Consider the following 23,636-nt stretch of genomic DNA (forward strand, 5'->3'; position numbering starts at 1 on the left):
TGCAATGGGGCCGTTTGCAATATCATCCGCTTTGACGTGCAGCACGGCTGACCGGACGAAGTTGCAAGCGTCCGCATGAGCTCACATATCGGCTGTACTCACTGAGCGATGCGAATGATATGTCGTTCCGATTTGCCCGGAAACTACATATCGTTCCACATCGCTTCAGTGCTATTGACTTTTTTTTCATGAAAGCACACAAAATAGTTTTGTTTGCTTTTTTTTTGTGTCAGAGACATTGTTTTAATAGGTAGAGGTTTTGAGACTGAGATATTTATTTATTGCACTCTATGGGCCTGATAGAGAGGTGGACGCAGTGTCAATACCGCACACAGTTGGCCGATATTGTAAGTCTGTGCATGTGACTGAGTCGCACAGTGCATGCGTCCCAATGGTTACCGCAGAGAGACGCCGAATGAATTTGGACGCAAGAGCAGAGGATTTCAGTGGGCGTTCCTGGAACGCGATGGAGGTGTTTAGACAGACGTGGGTGTGTTGCTGACAGCGACTACATATAAAGACACAGTAGTACTGACATAGGACGCCTTGTTCAGACAGAGAAATTGCACCTGTCACAAGGCTGGTGCAATCTTTGATGGTGCATATAAAGTCGCACTGATACAGATTAGCACCGCTGTAAATTGGCGTCTCAATAAGCTCAGAATTGGTTGTGGCATTAGCACAAAGATGTGGATGTGTCTGTGTGCTCCTTTGAATCAGACCCTGTCTCTTTTATTTGCACAAACCAAAATGACAATTGTCCTACTTTAAACATACTCTAAATTTGTGGTCGATAGGTCACTATGACAACTGTTGTTTTCATGTCTGACATTAAAGTGGACCTGTATCTTAACGCAATTGTGTGGGTCCAATCTGTATAGATACATAGTCCACCTGGTCCAGGCCTGGCCAACCTGTGGCTCCAGGTGCTGTGAAACTACATGTCCCAGCATACTTTACAAGCTGATTGGTGGGAGGGTATGCTGGGACTTGTAATTTCACAATAACTGGAGAGCCACAGGTTGGCCAGGCCTGACGTTTTGCACATAGTATTAACAGTAGCAATATGTTTGTTTCATGCATTATTGAATTATTTGCTGCTGGGAGGGTAGGTTGCTGCTCTTGTTGATTTGGAGCTGCATCCTGGCCTTGAGAGGCACGAAGACACCATCAGTCTAATGTGCCGGTCGCAAGCCAATCAGCAAAGGCTTCCGGTCCGTTAGCTCCAATTGGTTCGCGAGCGGTGCCACATTACAATGACGGCAGTACTGACAGTTCCCCAGCGTGTGGCAGACCCATTCTGCGCCACCCCGAGCTCACCCACTGCACGGCCCTGGCAGGTAAGAGAAGGGAGACGGGGCCTTACTGTAGCTTAATGTAAAACAGGCCTTACTGTGACATAATGTGTAAGGAGCCTTACTGTGACATAATGTGTAAGGGGCCTTACTGTGGCGTAAATGTATATGTGGCCTTACTGTGGCGTAAATGTATATGGGGCCTTACTGTGGCGTAAATGTATATGGGGCCTTACTGTGGCGTAAATGTATATGGGGCCTTACTGTGGCATACTGTGTTATAAGGGGCATTACTGTGTCACAAAACCACACACCCTTTTCGACCTCCTATGTTCTATTTTTTTGGGGGGGCGGGGCATCAATTATGGCCTTGACTCGGGTTACAAAAATCCTAGTTTTGGCCCTGCTGCCCCTACCCATAATCTGGTTTGGATGAGGACAGAGTCGTCGGCTAATGACCCATCTACCCTAGGGATGTCCAGTCAGAGGTCCCATATCCATACGTTATCGGCATATGTGGATTGATAATGAATACATTTTTTTTTAATGCAAATAATATCGATATTCAATACTTAACATGCGCAGTTGCGGTATTCCACAGGTTTGGGACAGGGTCTGCTGATCTTCTTAGATTCTCTGACAGCTGAGAGAGCCATAGAAGACAAAGAAATTGCTGGTGTCTTCTGATAGGCTGTTCTAGCCTCTCGGAGAATCTAAAAATGCTTCTAGGACACCTCTTCCAAAGAGCCTATTGGTGAGCAGGGATGGCAAAAGCAGCTGCCTCCTCTTGGTGGCTTGATTCTGGGGGAATTACATATCTTTACTCCATAATCGGTGGGTAGCACGGTTGGTGTTATGGTTGGCATTACTGCCTCACAGCACTAAGCTCTTGGATTTAATTGGGTTTCCTGCGGGTACTCTGGTTTCCTCCTACAATCCAAAAACATTATTTGGATTCGGACAAAAGGTTAACCCTGTTTGTGTATACATGTAGTGGTGTATATAGGTTCTAAGCTCCTCTGGGACAGGGACTGAGGTGAATAGTCAAATAGTCTCTGTAAATTGCTGCTGAATCTGTGCCATTCTGAGTCTGCTGTAGACGCCGCAGAGTCTTTTGCAGCAGCCGCGTGTGCGTCTAATGCCGCAGCTAATTTTCTTCATACTGAGATGTCCACTTGCAGCGTCTTGCAATCTGTCTCTGTGTGTCTTTAGATGCACCATTGGCCTTTACACCAGCCTGATGGCAGGTACAGTTAGTCCATATGAACATGGCCTTCTGTGTGAGAGACGGTGTGGTAACAATCAGGATGCATACACAGACTTACAACATTGACCAGCTGTCTGTGGCGTCAACACTGCGTGCTCCTCTGAATCAGGACCCATGTGTACACTCTATAAAGAACCTTTAAAAAATAATTATTCACACAATGTTAATATTAAATATTTGTATTTTAAATAAATATTGATACCCTACCCTAATCTGCCCCATTATAGTCTAAGGCTGGCTACACACTTGCACGATATGGGCCCAATTTGGCCAAATCGGAACGACAAATCGGGCAGTGCGTATGCCAGATTCGCGCGCTCCCGGGTTCGCATGCGATATTGCGTGATTGGCTGTGCAGCATGGCCAATCACACAATATTGCATGCAGCGCCATAAATATTCAGGAAGGACGGAACAAGTAATTGTTCAAATTAAATTGTGCAGCCAGGTGGAAACAAGAGGGGTAGTCCCAAGCCTGCCTTGGGTCTTAGCAGTATTAGGGTGGTTACACACCTGAATATGTACCGGCAATCATACGATGTCCAGGGTGAAAGCAAATCGTGCCCTGAACATCGGTACGATGGCCTTTCCTGTAAATGTTTTACCGTATAATACCTTTTTAGCCTTCCTTCAATTTTAAAGTGTGACCCATGGTGCTAGAAGTCATCTTTTTTTTTTTTTTTTTAAAAATGCTACCTTCATGATTTTCTATTAATACCTCCTTTTATGTCTGAATTTTCTTACAGTTTTAGGGGGGAGTCGGTAATATTGTATGTGTTTGGCTTTTGATATATTTTCTAAGTTTTTTTTTTTTGTAATTTAAAAATTTGAAAAAGGCAAAAATAGGAAACTCATTTATTTTATTGTCAAGGCTTTCGGTGCTGGCTGATTATTTTGGTCACACAAATGGAGCAATGTAAGGCCATTTTTTAATCCTGGGACCCACACATGAATAATGCCTTGTAAATGTTCTTTGCAACAAAGTAGGTGCTCTTGAACCAGTGGGTAGCAGTGTTAGGACTACATTTCTTCTGGTGGTTCTCAGTGCTGTGTCACACAAGCATTGGTAAAAGTGTTTTTTTTTTTTCCTCCTGTTAATGTCAATATTCAACTACTTTGACGCATTGGATTCAATTAATGGAATAAGTAACATTCAGAAAAACTGCCCTGTAACACACCTTAATGCACTTAAAATTGCAAATATGTACTGTTTCATTTGGCATAATGGCATGTGCTTATCTTGCTTTAGAAACACATTTTTAAATGTAGATTTCTAAGGCCTGTTAACAGAGGCGTTTTTGGCCAAATGTAATAGCATGCGGGTTGCTGAAAGTGCTGATATATATGAATGATTTAGCCACAAGATTTACAGCTGCAATATACAGTATTTTTTCTTTATATGTTCCCTATAAAAGAAATACCATTGATCTCTGCAGTCCAAATTCTATGATTTTTTTATGGCAGGGCTTTGTCATTGACAAAACAGTATTGAGGAAATTAGAACATGTTTATAATTTAGTGATTCACAAGTCTGAAAAGTCAGTCATCTCAGATGTGGGTTGACAATGTTGGGCGTAGTATAAAATATACTTTGGGATATTCAGTTGTGTGAATGTCAGTAATATTTCAGAATAAGAAAAGTGGGAATGGTAGGTGTAAATAAATATGTGCAATTAAGTTAGACACTGAAAATGGGTGTGACATAGTCACAAAAATATACTTACACCCATTTTATTGTACCCCTAAGTTAACTGCAGCGTTTATTTTGTAAAAAAAAATTTGATTTCTATAATATTTTCACTATTACGCAAAAATGCATATAATACAAATGAATAGCATATGTGGAATGCTTCTGGAATCTTGATGAAACACAAGCCTTTCTTTTAGTGTTATACAATCTGCACTATACACAAATATCACTCGCACACACATAATCGTCCATTAAGGAATGACATGTGCATTGTAAGGAGCAAAGTATATAGTCGTGTGAAAAAGGCAGTACAACCTATTTTAACTGATTCTTTTTTTTTTTGTGTATTTCAGAATATAATAATTTTATAGTCTAATTTTATTAGAAATATCTAGATAATTTTTTTATTTATCAGTCTATTTTATAGTATTTTAGATGCATTGTACACCATCTTCCTTATGACACCACTTCAGTTATTTGCTTTTTGAGAGCAGTTATTTATTCACAACTCTCTTAAGGCGGGTATTTACTAGGCGATTTTGACAGGCGATTGCACGATAACGACATCATTATCGTGCAGTCACCCGCAAATTGGGCATGTAAATGACAAAATCCACCAGTGATGCGCGTGCCCTCTGGTCGTTTTTGCCATCTTTCATCGCCTGTACATGCTGGTCAACCTGAGTGAACGTTCAGTCTAGGCACATCACTAGACATACAAACGACAGCACGATTGCAATGTCGTAATACTGCTCTTGTTTGTAGATCTATAAATGGAAATATAGTTCTGTCGTTCATTAATTTCACAGTGTGTACGGGCAGTCACGGATGGTCCGGGACAAAGGAAATATCGTCCCAACTATTGCACCAATTGCCCTTCGTTGTAGTGTGTACCTGGCCTTAAGGTCCAGCCTCATCATCTCACTGTGTTTGTGGCCTGGACATTGACATAGTCATTACAAAACTTTGATTCTTTTTATTCCATTTAGTTGTTGATTTATTAGTGTATTTAAGAACATTATCTTCTTGCATGATCAAATTTTGGCCAACCTTCTCAAATGGCCTCATTTTTCACTAGAATACTTTTGGTATAAAGACCATAGGGCTTGATTCAGAGTTGTAAGCAAACCCGATGTTTTACGTACATCACCGATGTTTGGTGACCTTCATATGCACAGGGTCTGTATTTCACATCTGCAGATCTGTGTCTGCGACGATGGTCATGGTGAACCCGAAGTCATACTTGCCGACATTTATCTCCCTCCTTCTGGGAGGGGGCAGCCAGCCTTGTACGGCGGGGGGTGTGACGCGGTGGGCAGTTGATGAAATATTGGGGACCGAGCAGGGGGCGTGGCCACGTGGTCGCGTCATTGACACCTGCCCCGGGGTCTCCAGTGGTCACTGCAGCTCCTGGTGGCCTCCCCTCCGTCTTGTTACTGGGGGGTGGGGGCTGCTGGGAGTACCGGAGCCTGCTGGGAGGCTTCAGAGGCTGCAGAGAGGCACAAGGGCTGCTGGGAGATGTATTTCTTCCAGCGCCCGTTACGGGGGGCATACACTTACACTTGGTGGGCACACACACTGTAGGTCACACACAAACACAAACATTCACAAACACTGACCCGGCTCCTGACGCTGGATGCAGAAGACACCTCTTCAAAGTAAATAAGGCCTAATTAAGCTGATTGTAATCTTCCAATTGCTTAATTAGTCCTGAGGAGGCATTCCGTCAGGGTCCCAGAGCAAGTACCGCTGATTTTTCCTAAAATAACGATTTTAGGAAAAATCGGACTTGCTCTGGATGCGCTCAAAATAACAAAAAACCTAGCAGGTGCAGGATGTTTACTATTCTCATCCCCAATTGAATATGCCCGCTAATGATTGTTATCCAGGTACTTTGGCTCCACTACACCTCCAAGTCAGGCCAAACAACTCTACTTTGGTCTTTTCTGTCCAAAAGACAGAACCCTTATCTGTCTACATCTGTTTGTTCGGGCTAACCTTGAGAACCACTGGACGAATTTTGATGCATTTGTCGAGGAATGTTTACAGATGTGTCAACAGACATCTTAACTCAGTGCGCTACAAGTCACATTAAACGTAACGCGTGAGTGCCGTGCAATTCTGTAGTGCCGCACGTCTTTTTGTGTGACTTTTTATTTTCGAATGCGTCTTATTCACAAAGCGATGTGTGCAACTGCAGTGTAGATGTATGCGAATTGCTACGTTATAGTGTCAGTGACTGACATTAAATATAAATTAATATAAATTTATGAAAGGCTTTCTTTCATGAGAGCCATTTCTGCTAGTGTTTTTTCTGATGGTACTGTCATGAACTGTAATGTTTACCGTGTAGACCAGGGGTGGGGAACCTTTTTTATGCCTTGTCCATTTTGATATATATAACATTATTTGCGGGCCCAGTCCAGGCCACGCCCCCTCCATGTGACATCACATAAGGGACAGGGCCACAATCGCCGGTGATTACAGCAATGCCCGGAACATCCTGAGGATGCTCTGGGGAGCTGTAAGGGCAGTGGTGTGACCATCTCAAGTGTCCTAAGGATGCTCCAGGCAGCACTGCTGCATAGATTCTGGCACCCTGCTAGCCAGATGAGGCTAGCAGAAAAAGGCTCTGTGGGCCGGACCAAATAATTCCGAGGGCCTTACAAGGCCCCCGGGCCTGAGGTTCCCCATCCTTGGTGTAGATCTCTATATGAAGCTTATTTTTTTTTGTGATTTCTCAGTGTCATATGATCCTATTTTTCACTCCTGGGAAAGTTGGAAACTATTCAGATTTCTTACTATACAATGATGGACTTTAAGTTGGCCTTATGAGCCTTTTGAAACTGATGAGCGGCAACTGATGCTTCTATGAGCAGTATTTTATCCTTAGCATGGTACCCAAATCTTAATGCCAGACTAAATTGACAAAAGGCACTGCTCTTGTATAGAGGTGGATTCTAAGTCAGGCCCTTTTATGTGGCGCAGCCGTACAGTGATTGTTCTTTGAATATGTTGCACAAGATGCCATAGAATGAGATTCTTCTGTCTCATTTGCATTTAATGCAACATGTCTGCTCTCTAATTTGCATAAAATGCCAACGGAACTGCTCAGGTACTGCCAGCAAGGTAAATGGAGGGAAATGAATGGTAAGCATTTCTTGAATACATACCTAACATGAGATGCAGATTTTTTATGTCTTAAGTGACTGTTAGTGGTGTTTCTACCCTCCAGGGAGAGATCAAACAAATGTTAATTTGTCAGCAGAAACATTTATTTATCAGTAGTTTAGAAACATAAATTTCTTCCCCTCAAGTTTTCTGCATTAATTGGACTGAAAGCATGTCAGGAATGAATTGTACACTGGTCAAGGGAAGCAGTGTTTGGATGACAACAAAAGCTCTATTGTTTCTGCCTGTGCACTGGCTTGGTGGATAGATACTGCGTACACATTCAATGCTAGGTGTCTGCTTTGTTTTTCTAGTGAGGCTGTATGCTAATCAGCAAATAGACAATGTGATTAGTGTCTTCATTTGTTTTCTGTTGCTTCTGGTTATTGATTTGTGTTTTTCGTTTGCTCCATACCATGTGGAAATAACTGCAGGTCTGAACTTAGCAGGAGGCGCCTATAGACATAAATAGGTTTATTATGTGTTTATTATACAGTTGAGTCCCAACACATCTTTAAATGAAAAAAAAAAAAAAATGAACTGTTAACCAGTGTTTTGATGAGAAAGATACAGTGAATCTATCACTGTTTCTCCTTAGACAAGTTAGGAAATCTATGAGCCAAATTATTTTGGATGGTGTAGCTTTAAGGATCCTACAAAGCAGGGTTGGCTGGTTTAAACCACCTCGGTTTAAACCAAATGGTTTAAAAAAAAAAACCAAAAAACCTCCTTTTTTTTTTTTTTTTTTTAAATTTTTATTATGCTATGACTACAGGCACAACACTATGGCTGGTATTATTCCACATTCTTTTTGCTTGTGGTCTTTATCTGAGTAAGCTGAACCAATGCAGTAAATCACACACATTACAAAGATATAGGGAGGGTGAACCAGATAAGAGAGGTGCTAAATTTGCCATGCATCAAGCTAAGACTTTTCCCCCATCAATCCCATAGGGCAGGAAAATAAACCACAGCTAACATTCTCAATGTTATAGAGTAGACACCAACACACAAAATAGGCAATATACAGAAACACCTCATGGTTTATTCTCCATGTTTACCTTTCAGTGTTCTCCCCAGAATTTTTTTCCAGCCGGCTGGCATCCAAAAGTAGCCAGGTGGGGGCCTTCACAATTATGCGCGCCGCCGGGAAAAGGAGTATCTCCCAGACCAATCCAGCCCGACATGTCTCAGGCTGCTCCCCCACTGTCGCTCAGTCAAAAGTGCCCATTATGCAGTGCCCCCTGTATTTGTACCCTTTATACAGTGCCCCCTGTAGTTTTCCCCTTTATGCATTGCCCCTGTAGTTTAGCTTTGCCCTTATGCAGTGCCCCCTGGCTGAAGTAGTGCCCCTATATAGTGCTGCAGACTGGTCCCTTATGTAGTGCCCCCAGGCTTAAATAGTGCCCCCAGGCTGGTCCCTTTATGCAGTGCCCCCCGGCTGGTCCCTTTATGCAGTGCCCCCAGGCTGGTCCCTTTATGCAGTGCCCCCAGGCTGGTCCCTTTATGCAGTGCCCCCAGGCTGGTCCCTTTATGCAGTGCCCCCAGGCTGGTCCCTTTATGCAGTGCCCCCAGGCTGGTCCCTTTATGCAGTGCCCCCAGGCTGGTCCCTTTATGCAGTGCCCCCAGGCTGGTCCCTTTATGCAGTGCCCCCAGGCTGGTCCCTTTATGCAGTGCCCCCAGGCTGGTCCCTTTATGCAGTGCCCCCAGGCTGGTCCCTTTATGCAGTGCCCCCAGGCTGGTCCCTTTATGCAGTGCCCCCAGGCTGGCCCCTTTATGCAGTGCCCCCAGGCTGGCCCCTTTATGCAGTGCCCCCAGGCTGGCCCCTTTATGCAGTGCCCCCAGGCTGGCCCCTTTATGCAGTGCCCCCAGGCTGGCCCCTTTATGCAGTGCCCCCAGGCTGGCCCCTTTATGCAGTGCCCCCAGGCTGGCCCCTTTATGCAGTGCCCCCAGGCTGGCCCCTTTATGCAGTGCCCCCAGGCTGGCCCCTTTATGCAGTGCCCCCAGGCTGGCCCCTTTATGCAGTGCCCCCAGGCTGGCCCCTTTATGCAGTGCCCCCAGGCTGGCCCCTTTATGCAGTGCCCCCAGGCTGGCCCCTTTATGCAGTGCCCCCAGGCTGGCCCCTTTATGCAGTGCCCCCAGGCTGGCCCCTTTATGCAGTGCCCCCAGGCTGGCCCCTTTATGCAGTGCCCCCAGGCTGGCCCCTTTATGCAGTGCCCCCAGGCTGGCCCCTTTATGCAGTGCCCCCAGGCTGGCCCCTTTATGCAGTGCCCCCAGGCTGGCCCCTTTATGCAGTGCCCCCAGGCTGGCCCCTTTATGCAGTGCCCCCAGGCTGGCCCCTTTATGCAGTGCCCCCAGGCTGGCCCCTTTATGCAGTGCCCCCAGGCTGGCCCCTTTATGCAGTGCCCCCAGGCTGGCCCCTTTATGCAGTGCCCCCAGGCTGGCCCCTTTATGCAGTGCCCCCAGGCTGGCCCCTTTATGCAGTGCCCCCAGGCTGGCCCCTTTATGCAGTGCCCCCAGGCTGGCCCCTTTATGCAGTGCCCCCAGGCTGGCCCCTTTATGCAGTGCCCCCAGGCTGGCCCCTTTATGCAGTGCCCCCAGGCTGGCCCCTTTATGCAGTGCCCCCAGGCTGGCCCCTTTATGCAGTGCCCCCAGGCTGGCCCCTTTATGCAGTGCCCCCAGGCTGGCCCCTTTATGCAGTGCCCCCAGGCTGGCCCCTTTATGCAGTGCCCCCAGGCTGGCCCCTTTATGCAGTGCCCCCAGGCTGGCCCCTTTATGCAGTGCCCCCAGGCTGGCCCCTTTATGCAGTGCCCCCAGGCTGGCCCCTTTATGCAGTGCCCCCAGGCTGGCCCCTTTATGCAGTGCCCCCAGGCTGGCCCCTTTATGCAGTGCCCCCAGGCTGGCCCCTTTATGCAGTGCCCCCAGGCTGGCCCCTTTATGCAGTGCCCCCAGGCTGGCCCCTTTATGCAGTGCCCCCAGGCTGGCCCCTTTATGCAGTGCCCCCAGGCTGGCCCCTTTATGCAGTGCCCCCAGGCTGGCCCCTTTATGCAGTGCCCCCAGGCTGGCCCCTTTATGCAGTGCCCCCAGGCTGGCCCCTTTATGCAGTGCCCCCAGGCTGGCCCCTTTATGCAGTGCCCCCAGGCTGGCCCCTTTATGCAGTGCCCCCAGGCTGGCCCCTTTATGCAGTGCCCCCAGGCTGGCCCCTTTATGCAGTGCCCCCAGGCTGGCCCCTTTATGCAGTGCCCCCAGGCTGGCCCCTTTATGCAGTGCCCCCAGGCTGGCCCCTTTATGCAGTGCCCCCAGGCTGGCCCCTTTATGCAGTGCCCCCAGGCTGGCCCCTTTATGCAGTGCCCCCAGGCTGGCCCCTTTATGCAGTGCCCCCAGGCTGGCCCCTTTATGCAGTGCCCCCAGGCTGGCCCCTTTATGCAGTGCCCCCAGGCTGGCCCCTTTATGCAGTGCCCCCAGGCTGGCCCCTTTATGCAGTGCCCCCAGGCTGGCCCCTTTATGCAGTGCCCCCAGGCTGGCCCCTTTATGCAGTGCCCCCAGGCTGGCCCCTTTATGCAGTGCCCCCAGGCTGGCCCCTTTATGCAGTGCCCCCAGGCTGGCCCCTTTATGCAGTGCCCCCAGGCTGGCCCCTTTATGCAGTGCCCCCAGGCTGGCCCCTTTATGCAGTGCCCCCAGGCTGGCCCCTTTATGCAGTGCCCCCAGGCTGGCCCCTTTATGCAGTGCCCCCAGGCTGGCCCCTTTATGCAGTGCCCCCAGGCTGGCCCCTTTATGCAGTGCCCCCAGGCTGGCCCCTTTATGCAGTGCCCCCAGGCTGGCCCCTTTATGCAGTGCCCCCAGGCTGGCCCCTTTATGCAGTGCCCCCAGGCTGGCCCCTTTATGCAGTGCCCCCAGGCTGGCCCCTTTATGCAGTGCCCCCAGGCTGGCCCCTTTATGCAGTGCCCCCAGGCTGGCCCCTTTATGCAGTGCCCCCAGGCTGGCCCCTTTATGCAGTGCCCCCAGGCTGGCCCCTTTATGCAGTGCCCCCAGGCTGGCCCCTTTATGCAGTGCCCCCAGGCTGGCCCCTTTATGCAGTGCCCCCAGGCTGGCCCCTTTATGCAGTGCCCCCAGGCTGGCCCCTTTATGCAGTGCCCCCAGGCTGGCCCCTTTATGCAGTGCCCCCAGGCTGGCCCCTTTATGCAGTGCCCCCAGGCTGGCCCCTTTATGCAGTGCCCCCAGGCTGGCCCCTTTATGCAGTGCCCCCAGGCTGGCCCCTTTATGCAGTGCCCCCAGGCTGGCCCCTTTATGCAGTGCCCCCAGGCTGGCCCCTTTATGCAGTGCCCCCAGGCTGGCCCCTTTATGCAGTGCCCCCAGGCTGGCCCCTTTATGCAGTGCCCCCAGGCTGGCCCCTTTATGCAGTGCCCCCAGGCTGGCCCCTTTATGCAGTGCCCCCAGGCTGGCCCCTTTATGCAGTGCCCCCAGGCTGGCCCCTTTATGCAGTGCCCCCAGGCTGGCCCCTTTATGCAGTGCCCCCAGGCTGGCCCCTTTATGCAGTGCCCCCAGGCTGGCCCCTTTATGCAGTGCCCCCAGGCTGGCCCCTTTATGCAGTGCCCCCAGGCTGGCCCCTTTATGCAGTGCCCCCAGGCTGGCCCCTTTATGCAGTGCCCCCAGGCTGGCCCCTTTATGCAGTGCCCCCAGGCTGGCCCCTTTATGCAGTGCCCCCAGGCTGGCCCCTTTATGCAGTGCCCCCAGGCTGGCCCCTTTATGCAGTGCCCCCAGGCTGGCCCCTTTATGCAGTGCCCCCAGGCTGGCCCCTTTATGCAGTGCCCCCAGGCTGGCCCCTTTATGCAGTGCCCCCAGGCTGGCCCCTTTATGCAGTGCCCCCAGGCTGGCCCCTTTATGCAGTGCCCCCAGGCTGGCCCCTTTATGCAGTGCCCCCAGGCTGGCCCCTTTATGCAGTGCCCCCAGGCTGGCCCCTTTATGCAGTGCCCCCAGGCTGGCCCCTTTATGCAGTGCCCCCAGGCTGGCCCCTTTATGCAGTGCCCCCAGGCTGGCCCCTTTATGCAGTGCCCCCAGGCTGGCCCCTTTATGCAGTGCCCCCAGGCTGGCCCCTTTATGCAGTGCCCCCAGGCTGGCCCCTTTATGCAGTGCCCCCAGGCTGGCCCCTTTATGCAGTGCCCCCAGGCTGGCCCCTTTATGCAGTGCCCCCAGGCTGGCCCCTTTATGCAGTGCCCCCAGGCTGGCCCCTTTATGCAGTGCCCCCAGGCTGGCCCCTTTATGCAGTGCCCCCAGGCTGGCCCCTTTATGCAGTGCCCCCAGGCTGGCCCCTTTATGCAGTGCCCCCAGGCTGGCCCCTTTATGCAGTGCCCCCAGGCTGGCCCCTTTATGCAGTGCCCCCAGGCTGGCCCCTTTATGCAGTGCCCCCAGGCTGGCCCCTTTATGCAGTGCCCCCAGGCTGGCCCCTTTATGCAGTGCCCCCAGGCTGGCCCCTTTATGCAGTGCCCCCAGGCTGGCCCCTTTATGCAGTGCCCCCAGGCTGGCCCCTTTATGCAGTGCCCCCAGGCTGGCCCCTTTATGCAGTGCCCCCAGGCTGGCCCCTTTATGCAGTGCCCCCAGGCTGGCCCCTTTATGCAGTGCCCCCAGGCTGGCCCCTTTATGCAGTGCCCCCAGGCTGGCCCCTTTATGCAGTGCCCCCAGGCTGGCCCCTTTATGCAGTGCCCCCAGGCTGGCCCCTTTATGCAGTGCCCCCAGGCTGGCCCCTTTATGCAGTGCCCCCAGGCTGGCCCCTTTATGCAGTGCCCCCAGGCTGGCCCCTTTATGCAGTGCCCCCAGGCTGGCCCCTTTATGCAGTGCCCCCAGGCTGGCCCCTTTATGCAGTGCCCCCAGGCTGGCCCCTTAATGCAGTGCCCCCAGGCTTAAATAGTGCCCCCAGACTGGTCCTGGTCCCGGCGCCAGCACTTACCTTTACTTGCTGGCCGCACTGCCGCTGCAGCGCGCTGACTGGATCTAACTAAATCCAGCAGGCACGCGTGTCAGGCTCCTCACGTCGCAGGTGACGTAATCCGTCACCCGCGCAGTGCATCACTGGGAATGCTGGCCTCTGAAGTGATCGGAGGCTTCTCTAGCCTCCGGTCACTTCAGAGGCCAGTGTTCCACAGCGGGGGTCAGCGGGGAAAAGTGCTGGGCGGCAGGCTGTTTCTGCCGGCTGATGCGCCCGCAGAAAACAGCCTGGGGAGAACACTGCCTTTGTATTTCAATTCAAAGCCTTCAGTCCTATTGAGATGAGTGCTAGAAAGAAAGACGTAAGCTGGGCATCCACTATACAATTTTCTGTCAGATATCTGTCCAATCTGGCTGGTTGAAATTAAAACCTGGTAATGTATGGGAGCAAATAACAGTTGATCATATGGTTTTAAACACTGAAAAAAGGCCAAAAAAACTTGTTCAAATTGGTTAAATTTGTGTGTTTTAACCAATTTGTCTGAACAACCATTTTTGGATATTTTCCAGTTTTTGTGAGCAAATGGACGATTGTCATTTGCTCCCATACATTACCAGGTTTTCATTCCAACCAGCCAGATTGGACAGATATCTGACAGAAAATTGTATAGTGGATGCCCAGCTTTAGTCTCTGTGGTGTCACAAGTATCATCTTATGAATGGTGGACGAGCAAAAAAAAGTTAACCCCAATGTATTTCCAATTATTTAACAACGTCTGACTGTTCAAGCATCTTCATCTAGTATAGAAAGATTTTTTTTCCTCTTTCGGTTTAGTTCATTCGCAGCTTCAAAACAGACTGGGAACTGAAATGGGTAACAAACGGGTTGTAATACAGGAAGCAATAGAAAAGCTAATGTCTTCTTGAGTAACAGTGCATGTCCCTAACCATTAGCAGGGTCAAGGCTTTTATTTCTATTTCAGCTTGTTTGTAGTTCCCAAGCCGGACGGCTCAGTGAGACCCATTCTGAACTTGAAACATCTCAATCCTTGTTCGCGGACCTTCAAGTTCAAAATAGAGTCCCTGCAGTCTGTCATTGCAGGGCTCAAGAGGGACGAGTTTCTGGTATCCTTGGACATAAAGGATGCCTATCTCCACATTCCCATTTGGTCTCCTCATCAGGCGGTCCTTCGGTTCGCAGTGCGGGCCTCTCATTTTCAATTTCAGGCCTTACCTTTCAGTCTTTAATCAGCACCAAGAGTGTTCACGAAGGTCATGGCAGTAATGATGGCCCTTTTTTGGATTCAGGGGGTTACTATCGTCCCGTCTTCTGTTACAACACGAATGGATCCTGAATTACCAAAAATCTAATCTACAGCCTACTCAGCGTCTGCCTTTCCTAGGGATGATTTTGGACATGGTGAAGCAGAAGGTATTTCTTCCGCAGGAAAAGGTCACCTCCATCTAACACATGGTGCGATAGATACTGCATCATCGTAGGGTGTCAGTACACCTGTGTATTCGCCTTCTGGGGAAGATGGTTGCGACCTTCGAGTCCATCCAATATGGGAGGTTCCATGCCCATCCATTCCAACTGGACCTCCTCTCTCAGTGGTCAGGGTCCCACCTTTTTCTTCACCAGCGAGTTCAACTGTCACTCAGGACTCAAACTTCTCTCCTTTGGTGGCTGAATTCCTCACACCTATTGGCAGGCAAGCGGTTTGCAATGTGGGAATAGATTCTCCTCACCACAGATGCCAGCTTCAAAGAATCAGATGAGAAAGGGTAAAGGTTCTGTTGGTGGCTCCAGACTGGCCCAGACGGTTGTGGTATTCCAACCTATGTCTTCTACTGATAGGCGACCCGTTGCCTCTTCCTCATCAAGAAGATTTACTGCAACAGTGTCCGTTTATCAGGACTTAAAGCAGCTTCGTTTGACGGCGTGGCTGTTGAAAGGGCTATCTTAAGAAAAAAGGGAATCCCTTCCAGGGTGATTCCTACTATGTTAAGGGCTAGAAAGGAAGTTACCTCAAAGCACTATATCCATATATGGAAGGCGTATGTCTCTTGGTGCAAGGGTGCGCCACCGTCAGAATTCAAATTAGCCAGGCTGCTGCTTTTTCTACAGGCTGGTTTATCAGCAGGTCTTCGTCTGGGATCTTTGAAGGTTCACATATCGGCTCGGTCGATTTTCTTTCAGAAGAAACTAGCATTATTGCCGGATGTCCAGACATTTCTACAAGGGGTTGTCAGGTTACAACCTCCGTTTGTACCTCCAATGGCCCCATGGGATTTGGATTTGGTCCTCTCTTTTCTCCAGTTTTCCCTATTTGAGCCTTTACAGACTGTGGAATTTAAATTTTTATCATGGAAAGTGGTTCTCCTTTTGGCACTCGCCTCTGCTAGGCATGTGTCGGAGCTAGGTGCACTTTCTTGTCGTCCGCCTTACCTCACTTTTCATGAGGATAGGGCTGAGCTACGTACGTAGTTATCTTTTTTGCCTAAGGTAGTGTCTGCGTTTCACATCAACCAACCGATTGTGATACCAGTGTTTTAAAAATTATTCTTCGGCTTCCAGTTCCCCAGATGTTGTCCGGGCTCTTCGGATTTATGTTGATAGGACTGCATCCCTCCGGAATTCAGATACGCTGTTTGCTCGATTGGATATGGTGCGTCCGGGCTGGCCGGCTTCTAAGGCAACTATTTCTAGATGGATTTGTCTGACAATCAGACAAGCCTATCTGGCTGCATCAAAACAACCTCCTACCAGTGACAGCGCATTCTACGCGCTCGGTGGGTCCTTCATGGGCGGCTGCCCGCGGTGTTTCCCTACCCCAGCTTTGTCGGGCGGCCACTTGGTCAGGCCGGCATACTTTTATAAAGTTTTACCGTTTTGACACGTTTGTGACATCTGCTTCACAGTATGGCCTGCTGTTTTGCAGGGTTCTCAGCGCTCTCCCGCCCGGGATGTGAACTTTGGGACGTCCTCTCTGTACTGAGACTCCAGTGTCCCCTAGTGGATGAAGGAGAAAACAGAATTTTGGTATCTACTGATAAATCCCTTTCTCCGATTCCACAGGGGACACTGGATGCCCACCCGGTGCTGTTCCACCTGCATTGGTTATTGTTCTTCCTGGTTTGGACAGTCGTTTTTCTTCAAGGTCTGCTTGATTTGTTTGCATATTTGCTTGTTTGTTCTAGCTTCTCTTCTCTATTATTCTATTTTCCATCTCTCCTTGGGCACAGTTTATTAAGACTGATCTGTAGGGGGGTATAGAGGGGGAGGAGCTAGCTACTATTCAGATTTATTAAAGTGGCAGTTTATTAAAGTGGTTATCCCACATCTATACCCCACTGTACTGAGACTCCAGTGTTCCCTGTGGAATCGGAGAAAGGGATTTATCGGTAAGTACCAAAATCCTGTTTTTTGTGGTGTTCTCTGAAAAGTGCTTTTGCATCTTTTAATTATGTTTAGTCTAAAATTGTTTTTATTGAAAGATGTCAAATAAATCATATCAAATCCTAATAACTTTGTTTTGTTAATGTTAGAAAGCATTAAAATGTGATTGATCAAGGTTTCTAATACATAGCAAGATTCATTTTTTTTCCATTTAAACATTAATGCAAAAAAAACTGGTTTAAACTAAAAATCCAGTTTTTTTTTTCTCCAAATTTGCTACAAAGGTTTGCTGGATAGGCCAGGTACACATCACAAGGACGTACAAAAGAAGCGATGGTCGTTCCAATTTCCTTTCATCTCAGAACACACGATATAGAGCGTACAGTACACCCTATGCAATCTTCTGAACGACGGCACAGTATATCATGTAGGTGCATTGTATCCAATTAATCTTTTCTCCTGTACACAGGGCCGGATTAAAGGGGGCTGTCCCGGGGCTCCCACACACAGGAGGGCCCCCACACACATACCCGGCGACAGAGGCACTAGAGACACATTTGGACTGCTGCCTGCGCTGCTCCATGATCAGGAGGGCGCAGGCAGATACCTGTAAGGGGACAATCCGGGAATCCACGGCGCTCAGTAACTTTATTGAACCAGCCGTGCCAGTGGCTGGTGCAATCAAGTTTCTTTTGTTTAATCGGTGCAGCAGGCGTGACGTCATGCAGCGCTGCACCCATTGAAAGAGAGCAGGCAGCCGAGGATATGTGCTGCAGTGAGCAATATATCTTCTCTTCCAGTTGAGCATACACACTGCACGATGTGCACCACATTTTCCCAGGGGCGCCGAGAGCCAAGCATGGTGCGATGATGAATGCATTCAGTGGCTACTTTATTAAATACATCTCTCTAAAACTGGAAAACTTGATAGGAGCCACCATTGCCCACAAAACAATCTGAATATTTGGTGACCTTGATTTAACAAGGTGCTGGAAACATTCCTTAGAAATTCTGGTTCCTGTTGACACCTCAGGAGGGTGCATCCCGATGGTCAATTTCCTGATGAATTTTGGTGAGTATTCTAATCATAACCCACCCTTCCCGCACAGGGCTGGATTATGGGGGGCGACAGGGGCGGTCAGGGGCTACACACAGGGGGCCCCCACACAGGCTCACTAAAGTAGCGGATTCACGCTAAGAATCCCAGGCGACTGCTTAGGGCCTGGTGGGTCCCAGGAGACCCACCGACAAGTGCACTGAGAGCATTTTCCGGCGGAATCTGAGCTCCGCCTAAAATGTCCAAGCACTGGGCTGGCTAAAGCTGTCAGTGATGACAGCTGCCGGGTGCCAGCTCCAGGGCAGCGCACGCCTACATCCTCTGTGCCCCTTGTGTGTGAAGCGCCATGACGCATGTGTGTATGACGTCGCACGCACAGAGAGGATCCGGGACACACGTCGCGGAGGAGTGATCTGCTGGCTGTGCCTGCTGAAGTAAGCGGTAGGCTTCGGGTGGCTAGGGGGAAGGAAGTGGCGGGGGGCGATAGACTCCGTGTAGCCAAGAGACGGGGGGTGCCTATGTAGGCTCCGTGTGGTAAGGGAGGAGGAGGGGATGGCTATGTAGGCTGCTTGTGGCTTGAATGGGGCCCCACACAATGTAGTTGCCCTGTGGCCCCCATAAGCCTTAATCTGGCCCTGCTCCCACAGCTTAACCTTAGCCATCCCCGTTGGCAGCCTAACCCTAGTGCCTAACCCTAATACTCACTGTCGGGATTTGTCTGTATTTTGACCGTTGGGAGTCTGCTACTGGTATTGAGACCGTTGGGATGGTCACTGCTGGGATTCTGACTGCATCCCATTCTTTCTATCTATGACCTTGCTCTGTTTATGTACAAGCAGAATTTAAGGATGTTATGGGCAGTCTAGTACTACTTGGCTAACATTACATTAAAAAGAAGGAAAAAAAAGTTACTTCTTACTGTGTGGGAACATCGTGCTTTAGAATGAGTGACATACTTCTGTGAGACTTATTATTTTTATTATTTCTTCTAAAATCAGGAAGATGTTGACTCCCTTACTGAATGTCAGGAAAGTACTGTTTGGCTTTGGAAAGTAGATTCCTATCACCTGTGACTAGCACCAGAAGGGTTAAAGAAGCAGTGAGCTCTATATTTTACATGTTTTCATGTTTTGTTGCCTCACAACCTGGAATTCAAATGGATTGTTTGAAGGTGTGCATCATTTCATTCACAGAACATGCCTACAACTGTGAAGTTGTGTTTTTTTTAATATTGTGAATCAGACAACATTTAGGACAACATAACAGAAAACTTCAGCGTGCATAACTATTCACCCCCTAAGTCAGTACTTTGTCTAGTCACCTTTTGCGGCAATTACAGCTGCAATTCGCTTTGGATAAGTCTCTATGAGCTTGCCACATCTTACCCCTGGGATTTTTGCCCATTCCTCAAGGCAAAACTGCTCCAGCTCTTCATGTTGGATGGTTTCTGATTGTGAACCGCAATCTTCAAGTCTGACCACAGATTCTCAATTGGATTGAGATCTGGGCTTTGACTAGGCCATTCCAACACATTTAAATGTTTCCACTTAAACCACACGAGTGTTGCCTTAGCAGTATGCTTCGGGTCATTGTCCTGCTGGAAGGTGAACTTCTGTCCCAGTCTCAAATCACGGGCAGACTGAAACAGGTTTTGCTCAAGAATATCCCTGTATTTTGCACCATCCATCTTTCCCTCAACTCGAATCAGTTTCCCAGTCCCTGCTGCTGAAAAACATCCTCACAGCATGATGCTGCCACCATATTTCACTGTGGGGATGGTGGTCTTGGGGTGATGGGATGTGTTGGGTTTGCGCCAGACATAGCGTTTTCCTTTGGTGGCTGAAAAGTTCAATTTTAGTCTCGTCTGACCAGAGCACCTTCCTCCATACATTTGGGGAGTCGCCCACATGCCTTTTGGCAAAGTCAAATCGTGTTTTATTTTTTTTATCACTAAGTAGTGACTTTTTTCTGGCCACTCTTCCACAGAGCCCAGCTCTATGGAGTGTACGGCTTATTGTGGTCACATGCACAGATACACCAGTCTCTGCTGTGGAACTCTGCAGCTCCTTCAGGGTTACCTTTGGTCTCTGTGCTGCCTCTCTGATTAATGCCCTCCTTGCCCGGTCTGTGAGTTTTGGTGGGAGGCCCTCTCTTGGCAGGTTTGTTGTGGTACCATGTTCTTTCCATTTGATGATGATGGATTTGATAGTGCTCCGGGGGATCATCAAAGATTTGGATATTTTTTTTATAACCCAACCCAGAATCAGTGGCAAACGCAGGATTTTGAAAGGGGGGTTTCCAATACTTGGTTACTAAACCAATGACAAAAAAATCTAACCACATACAGGCAGCACTTGGGTACTCGATAATCCAATCTTGTTAATCCATTACTGTGCAACGTTCCAGATGCATTTATTTACATCTTTCGTCAATGCATCTGAAACGTTGCACAGTAATGGATTAACAAGATTGTATTATTGAGTACCCGAAGAGCACTGCCTGTATCTGATTGTGTTTTCTTGTATGTTCAAGACTGAGCAGTCTGCTTAGTTCTTATGTATACTGTATACAGACTGTTGTATAGTCTGGCACTCAGGTTGAATTGAATAAAGTTCAGGGGTGCCCTCCCGTAGTTTAATTATATGAAATATACCATGTGTAGCTGTTCATCCCCTACAATAAATAAAAAGGCGGCACTGAGTCCTCCATTACAAACATACACAATGACACAGACACACACACTGACAAAGCCAACACACATACAATGACACACACACACACACTGACAAAGCCTACACACATTCAATGACACACACACACTGACAATGACACACACACTGACAAAACATACACACATACAATGACACAGACTCACACACTGACAAAGCCTACACACACAGATACACACCGAATGCAGCCAGTTAAATAAAGTGCTGGCATCAGTTATTAAAGATCCCCCTCACCGACAAACCCCTCCCCCCGCCGGCACCCCCCACATGTGAACATTTAACAGACCTGTGCGGTGCGGCTCTGGGAGAGAGCGCCGGGATTACGGGCACTTTCTTTCACTCAGCAACAGCTCTCAGCCTCCCGACAATGCTGGTGCCCCCATGGGAACTGTCAGGGAGGAGCGGCGCGCTACCGCTGCAGCTCCCCCTACAGCCAGCCCAGCCAGGAACAACCTGAGCTCCGGCTCATTTCTCTTCCAAAAAAAAAAAATATATGTTGTTTAGGCACGTGGAGCGGCGGGCAGGGGGGGTTTCTAGGTACTCGGAACCCCCCCCCTGCGTGCGCGTATGAGAATTGTACTTCTCAACAACTTTGTCCCTGACTTGTTTGAAGAGTTTCTTGGTCTTCATGGTGTGATGCCTCTTGCTTAGTGGTGTTGCAGCCTCTGGGGCCTTTCAGAAAAGGTGTGTTTATACTAACAGATCATGTGACACTTAGATTTCACACAGGTGGACTTCATTTCACTAATTATGTGACTTCTGAAGGTAATTGGTTGCACCAGAACTTTTGAGGGGCTTCATAGAAAAGGGGGTGATTACATATGCACATGCCAATTTTCAGAAATTTATTTATAAAGATTCTTTTTTGTATATATTTTTCTCATTTCACTTCACCAAATTAGACTATTTTGTGCAGATACATCACATAAAATTCAGATAAAAAATTAAATAAAAAGATACAGGTTGTAATGTAACAAAAAAGGTAAAAAGCCAAGTGGGGTGAATACTTTTGCAAGGCACTGTGTGTGTGTGTATATGTATGTATGTATGTATGTATGTGTATGTGTGTATATATATAATGTGTGTGTGTGTGTTCTTTGGCATATACCTTGTTCTACTAACAGTGTTGTAGACTGTTATACATTTGAAAAACCAAATCATGCTGTTGACCTGTCAAACAGGCAGGATCAGATTACTTGAAAAGTGCAGTTTACAAGAGGCGGGGCCTTTAAACTAATTATTAACATAAAATCATTGGATTCAATGATAGTGGTTTTTCCCTTGTATTCTTCTACCACTGTCCACGACACAACATGCAATGCAGGTAGATAGCAGACCTGTACGGAAGCTGTCTTCAGGCATAAAACAGCAGAGGGGTCGCACTTACACATGGCCAGGAAAACTGACGGTCAGATTTCAAGATGAGGTACAGCAAAACTTCATGCATTTTATTAATTTAAGTGTGGGCATATAATTTGGATATTATGTAAAAAAAAAGATTGTACTGTATATTTGTACATATGTTAGTAAAGATAGAAGCTTAGCACATCACGTGGGGTCCTAGATGTTGGGTTCCCTGATTGTCAGATTTACAATATTGTAAAATAAAAAACACCCCAAAAAGTAAAATTAAGTACATTGGGCACCTGAGGGTGAGAGATGGAAAGGAAAATCTTTATTTTAAGGTTAAAATGTAAACACTGTGCTGAATCCCTTGGAAACCCCCCCACATCCCCCCCCCTACTGACTAATTAGGCATTTGGAAGTTTCCAATTAGCTCAATAAGTCCAATAATTACATGTCATTTTTGGGGGGTAAAAAAAAAAATGTAAAAAGTCCTCAGATTACCCCAAAATCAACTATTTTGTTAGTTTAGGCACCCCAAATGTAATTACAATAATTTTTTAGTCGAAAAATAATTTTTATATATATATGTATATATTTTTTTTCTAAATAACCCTTTTTCCTACATTTTTTTTTTGCATTTTTCGTTTAATTCATTTGAGATTAAACGAAAAAAGTTAGTTTTTATTATAATTTTCTTGCAATTAAAAACAAAACAAAACACATATCAGCCATTTGACACCATTTAAAAATCTACAGTACCTTCCTAATACCCACAAACAGCCTTCTATACGGTCCTGCTAATGTAATTATCCATTTTGGGGGGGGATCCAAGATGGTCTTCCCACATTTTCATGCATTTCTCGCAAAGCTCTTTTGGAAGTCAATTCGCACCCCTGCGCTGCGAGTAGTGCGAATAGGCATTTTTAATTGGATTGGAGAATTCTCGGGAGCGTGCTTCGCTGCGAAGTGTGCAAGTTTCAAGAAACAAACTCGATACTCACCATTTGCACCTAATTGGATTGAGCCCTAAATTCAAAGTGTAACAAATGTGTCAAAATGTATAGTTACATGTGTAAACGAATGTGTCGCCTTCAGAGTAGAATGATAAGATGGTGCTGGTGCCCTTTTTTTTTCCTATTCTGCAGGAATCCTGAACTAGTCTGATGTTTTGTGTAACACTATCTCCCTGGCAATCATGCATACCTTTTTTTTTTTTTTTAAATAGGTTTGATTTATAATATAGTGTCTCTTAGGTAAGGAATAACCACATAGTTCAAAGACGTCTTCAATTACATATCTGAAACATATCATTGTGAAAGTTTTTTACAAGGGCCCTTTTAATCTGCATAACTTGTAATTATTATTAATGAAACATTTAATTTGTTTCTTTAGTTACTGCACTGCTCTATATTTAAGTTTTTTTTATATCAGTAGGATCCTTGAAAATGTTACTGAATTGTTACTGGGACTTTTTTGGAGAGAGAAAGGTAAACCAGAGCCAAGTAGGGTGGGGCAGTGAGGTGTAACTGTAGATGAGGCAGGGGGAACAAGACTCAACTAATACTTGTCTGAGGAATTTGGGAGATTAAATTCTCCACGATGGCCGCAAAGTTCATCGCAGAACAGTTGGGCAAAAGTACCCCATAGAGGTGTACCAGAAAATTTGTGACGTGTGGCTACCAAAGCTAAATATTGAGATGCAAATCTTAGAGAATTGAATAGTCTGTTTGGGTCTAGTTACTAAGATTTTGTGATCAGG

At 47.6% G+C, this 23,636-nt stretch overlaps 1 protein-coding gene across 3 annotated transcripts in view; it reads left to right on the forward strand.

Moving 5' to 3' along the window:
* Positions 1–23,636, forward strand: part of TJP2 (tight junction protein 2) — a 217,085-nt gene that overhangs the window by 75,712 nt on the left and 117,737 nt on the right. The window lies entirely within an intron of this gene.

This window comes from Taudactylus pleione, unplaced genomic scaffold (assembly GCF_031769625.1).
Source record: "Taudactylus pleione unplaced genomic scaffold, aTauple2 ptg000190l, whole genome shotgun sequence".
Taxonomy (NCBI): domain Eukaryota; kingdom Metazoa; phylum Chordata; class Amphibia; order Anura; family Myobatrachidae; genus Taudactylus; species Taudactylus pleione.